Here is a 5,172-nt window from a genome sequence, read left to right as displayed (position 1 = left end):
CCCTCATTCACGGTGATGTGATTCTCGCCACCACCCCACCTTTGTTGTTTGGGACCTGGTCTCCTCTGCCCTTCACGATCACCTATGTTGGTGAGCTGCTTCTGTGTGGGCTTTGTTGCTTCTGGGCTAGATGCCTGCTTATTTGCTTTCAAGCCTTTACGTCCCCAGATGCTATATCTCTCAGTAGCCGGGCAAGACACAGCTCCTTGTACTTCTTGGTTCCAAGTGTCTTATTTGACCTTTTGGGTGACTTTTGGTTCCTTGACCAAAATTCTTATGTTCCATGTGACCTGTGACCTGAAGGTTGGGAATGTCTTGGTGGACATGTTTGCCTGGCCAGAATGGATACTCATTTGGTGTAGTGGGATATTTTTTTTGTGAGGAAAGAGCTCAACAGATACAGGATATCAGGAAGGGAAATACAGAATAATTGCAGGCAATAAATGAGGCACTCCAACATCCTGTGGCAACATCTCATATCTTAAGGAGAAGTTCCTTGGACAAGCTATGGAATTTACACTGTGACACAACCTTAAGCAGCTTGGGAAATAATCTCTAAGAGAATGTCCAAAGTTCATCTTATACTGTACTCCTTAGCTACTATATTCACAACAAATATAATCTTGTCACAAGGGATTAGTTATCAATGATGACTTTTTCCCAGAAATGGTACATCTATTGTTATTTTTAAAAACTTTATTAGTGGTTCATACAACTCTTTTTTTTCCTCTTATTTTTTATTTATTTATTTTATTTTATTTTATTTTTTAACAATTTATTGGGGCTGATACAATTCTTTTCACAGTTCATACATATACATACATCAATTGTATAAAGCACATCTGTACAGTCTTCACCCTAATCATTTTTTTCTCTTTTCTGCTTTTACATTTTATTAGGGACTCAAACAACTCTTACCACAATCCATACATATACATACATCAATTGTATAAAGCACATCCATACATTCCCTGCCCCAATCATTCTCAAGGCATTTGCTCTCCACTTAAGCCCCTTGCATCAGGTCCTCTTTTTCCCACCCCCCTCCCTCCCCTTTCCCCCCTCCCTCGTATGCCCTTGGTAATTTATACCTCGTTATTTTGTCATATCTTGCCCTATCCGGGGTCTCCCTTCCCCCCTTTCTGCTGTCCCTCTCCCAGGGAAGAGGTCACATGTGGCTCCTTGTAATCAGTTCCCCCTTTCCAACCCACTCACCCTCCACTCTCCCAGCATCGTCCCTCACGCCCTTGGTCCTGAAGGTATCATCCACCCTGGATTCCCTGTACCTCCAACCGTCATATGTACCAGTGTACAGCCTCTGTCCTATCCAGCCCTGCAAGGTAGAATTCGGATCATGGTAGTTGGGGGGAGGAGGCATCCAGGATCGGGGGGAAAGCTGTGTTCTTCATCGATACTACCTCACACCCTAATTAACCCATCTCCTCTCCTAAGCCCCTCTATGAGGGGATCTCCATTGGCCGACACTTGGGCCTTGGGTCTCCACTCTGCACTTCCCCCTTCATTTAATATAATATATATATACACATACATATATACATATACACATATATACACATACATACACACACTTATCTTTTTTTTTTTTTTTGCATGATGCCTTATATCTGGTCCCTTGGGCACCTCGTGATCGCACTGGCCGGTGTGCTTCTTCCATGTGGGCTTATTTGTTTCTGAGCGAGATGGCCGCTTGTTCACCTTCAAGCCTTTAAGACCCCAGACACTATCTCTTTTGATAGCCGGGCACCATCAGCTTTCTTCACCACATTTGCTTGTGCACCCATTTGTCTTCAGCGATCCTATCATGGAGGTGTTCAGTCAATGATATGATTTTTTGTTCTTTGATGCCTGGTAACTGATCCCTTTGGGACCACTCGATCACACAGGCTGGTGTGTTCTTCCATGTGGACTTTGTTGCTTCTGAGCTAGATGGCCGCTTGTTTATCTTCAAGCCTTTAAGACCCCAGTCACTATCTCTTTTGATAACCGGGCACCATCAGCTTTCTTCACCACATTTATTTGTTCACCCACTTTGGCTCCAGCCGTTGTGTCGGGAGAGTGAGCATCATAGAGTTCCAATTTAATAAAAGAAGGTATTCATGCATAGAGGGAGTGTTTGAGTAGAGGCCCAAGGTCCTTCCGCCACCTTAATACTTGACCTATAAATATAGACACAAAGATCTATTTCTCCAACCTCCTATATATATTTGCATGTACATGTCTTTGTCTAGACCTCCATGAATGCCCTTTGACTCCTGGCTCTTTCCTCCATCTCCCTTGACCTTCCTCCTGCCCTACTACCATTCTTCATCGCCACCTGGGCTAGAGTATACCTCTTCTCTAAGCAACCTTACCCTTGATCATTTCCCATCAGGCCTGCCACTCCCCCTTCTCTACCCTTTGGGGTCCCATGTTTTTCCCTTGTCCCTGGGTTTGTTAACACCACTTCCTTACCCCTCCCTACCCCCCACCCAAAGTCCCCCCGGAACTGTCGGTCCCGTTGTTTTTCATCCAGATAGTTCATCCAGCCTGTCCTATTCAGACAGACCTGTGGAGTCACTAACATGCACGAAAACTAGACAGAGGAACCCAAAGCAACAGTATACAACCAGACAACAAAACAACCAAAACAAACCACTGAAAAAGAACAGAACAAAACAGTTCACAAGAGAAAAGCTTGTAGTTAGTTCAGGGATCTTTGCTGGCCCTTAGGAGCGTTTTCCAGTCCAGTCTGTTGGGGCACCACGCCCTGGCCCCAAAGTCCACTTTCAGCATTCCCTGGGGACCTTGCCACTCCATTCCCTTGCTGTTCCGCTGCACTCCCCCAGTGATTTGCCTCGGTGTGGTGGGATCAGGTCAGGTGCAATTCCCACACTGTGTCTCCGGTGCTGTCCCCTGTATTACCCTTAGTCACTGAGGGGCATCATGTCTCATAGTAGGGCCAGCCATGTTGTTCTCTCTGTGGACTGGCTGCTCTACTCAGGAACATCATCATCACGGCCTGGTGGGCCAGGCTGTGCTCCACTCTCTCCTCCTGCCCCTTCATCTGCTCCCGTGTGCTCTGATCAAATATGTCCATCTCCCATAGTTGCAGGGTCAATGTCATCCTTTGGAACAAGTTCTTTTCGGGGGAGGGGCAGGAATCCACTTAATTTATGGTGCTGGGGCCAGCCTCCCAGACCTCTCCACCGGTTCCGTCCTCCACGCCGGGATATTGCATTCACACCTTGCGACACTGGGTTGAAGTCTGGTCCCACTTTCCCTGTGGAGATATAAACCATACCCTCCCCTTGGGTGGATTAATGCCCCATTTCTGTCATGCTGATTGTACTTACCTCAGGGGACTCATGTTGTACCTGTCCCTTTGGGTCTGGCTTACCTCGCTTAACATAATTCCTTCCAGCTCTTCCCATGAAATAACGTGTTTCATGTGCTCATCGGTGCTTTTTAGTGCTGCATAATACTCCATTGTGTGTATGTGCCAAAGTTTGCTAATCCACTCGTCTATCGATGGAAACTTAGGCTGTTTCCAAGTCTTTGCTATTGTGAATTGTGCCGCAATAAACATTGGAGCGCATATGACTGGTCGTGTTTTATTTGCTGCTTCAACCGGGTATATGCCCAGTAGAGGGATGGCTGGGTCGTAAGGTAGATCAATTTCCATTTTCTTTAGGTATCGCCAGATTGCTTTCCACAGTGTCTGTACAAATCTGCACGACCACCAGCAGTGGAGGAGGGTTCCTATTTCACCACAGCCCCTCCAACACTTGTTGCTCTCTGATTTACTGATCTGGGCTAGCCTGAGGGGTGTTAGGTGGTATCTCATGGTTGTTTTGATTTGCATTTCTCTTATGGCAAGGGACTTCGAGCACTTTCTCATATATTTATTGGCCATATTGATCTCCTCTCTAGTGAAAGTTCTTCTCATTTCTTTTGCCCACTTCCTTAGGGGGTTAACTGTTTTCCTCTTTTTGCAGGTCATGATGGTGTTGTAGATTTTAGTAATGAGCCCTTTGTCTGACGTGTCATTACTAAAAATCTTCTCCCAGTCTGTGGGTTGCCTTGTCACCCTCTTGATAAAGTCTTTCGAGGTGCACAGGTGTTTTATTCTTATTAGATCCCATTTGTCGATTTCCAGATCACCTGTGTGTGTCCCCTTCCCTGTTGCAGTGAGCCTATGTGCTCCCTGGGCCAGTGCTCTGAGATTAGTCCCGATTCCCTCCTTAATGGTCCTGATGGTTTGGGGTTTGACTTCTAGATCTGTGATCCACCTTGAGTGTATTCTTGTGCATGGGGTGAGGTAGACGTCTTGTTTCAACTTTCTACATGTGGATATCCATTATTTCCAGCACCACTTATTAAAGAGGGCATCTGCTTCCCACTTGACGTTTTTGGGACCCTTGTCGAAGATCAGTTGTCTATATGCTGATGATTTTACTCCTGGGCTTTCTATTCTTTTCCACTGGTCTGAGTGTCTATCATTGTACCAGTACCATGCTGTTTTGACCACTGTAGCTGTGTAGTAGGCATTAAAATCAGGTAGGGCGAGTCCTCCAATTATGTCCTTCTTCTTGAGGAGTTCTCTGCTAATTCTGGGTTTCTTCCCTCTCCATATGAAGTTGGTGGTCAGTTTTTCCAATTCTTTGAAGAAGGTTGATGGTAATTGGATTGGTATAGCATTGAACTTGTAGAGTGCTTTAGGAAGAACTGTCATCTTTACTATGTTCAGCCTACCTAACCATGAGCAGGGGAGCTTCATCCATTTGTGAAGGTCACTTTTGGTTTCCTGTAATAGGGTTTTATAATTATGCTTATATAGGTCTTTAGTATTTTTTGTTAAGTATATTCCTAGGTATTTCAGTTTGTTCTTGGCTACTGTGAAGGGTACTTCCCTCTTAATCGCCTCTTCCATGGCCCTGTCCGATGTGTATAGAAACCCTACCGACTTCTGTTTATTGATCTTGTATCCTGCTACTCTTCCGTATTCCTCTATTGCTGTAAGTATTCCAACTGTGGAGTTTGGGGGGTCTTCAATGTATAGGATCATGTCATCTGCAAATAACGATCGTTTCACCTCCTCCTCTCCCAACTGGATCCCTTTGATGTCCTTCCGCTGTCTTATGTTGTTAGCCAGAACCTCCAAAACGATATTGA

This window comes from Tenrec ecaudatus, unplaced genomic scaffold (genome assembly GCF_050624435.1).
Source record: "Tenrec ecaudatus isolate mTenEca1 unplaced genomic scaffold, mTenEca1.hap1 Scaffold_154, whole genome shotgun sequence".
Taxonomy (NCBI): domain Eukaryota; kingdom Metazoa; phylum Chordata; class Mammalia; order Afrosoricida; family Tenrecidae; genus Tenrec; species Tenrec ecaudatus.
The sequence above is the reverse complement of the archived record's forward strand: the minus strand, read 5'-3'. Positions refer to the sequence as shown.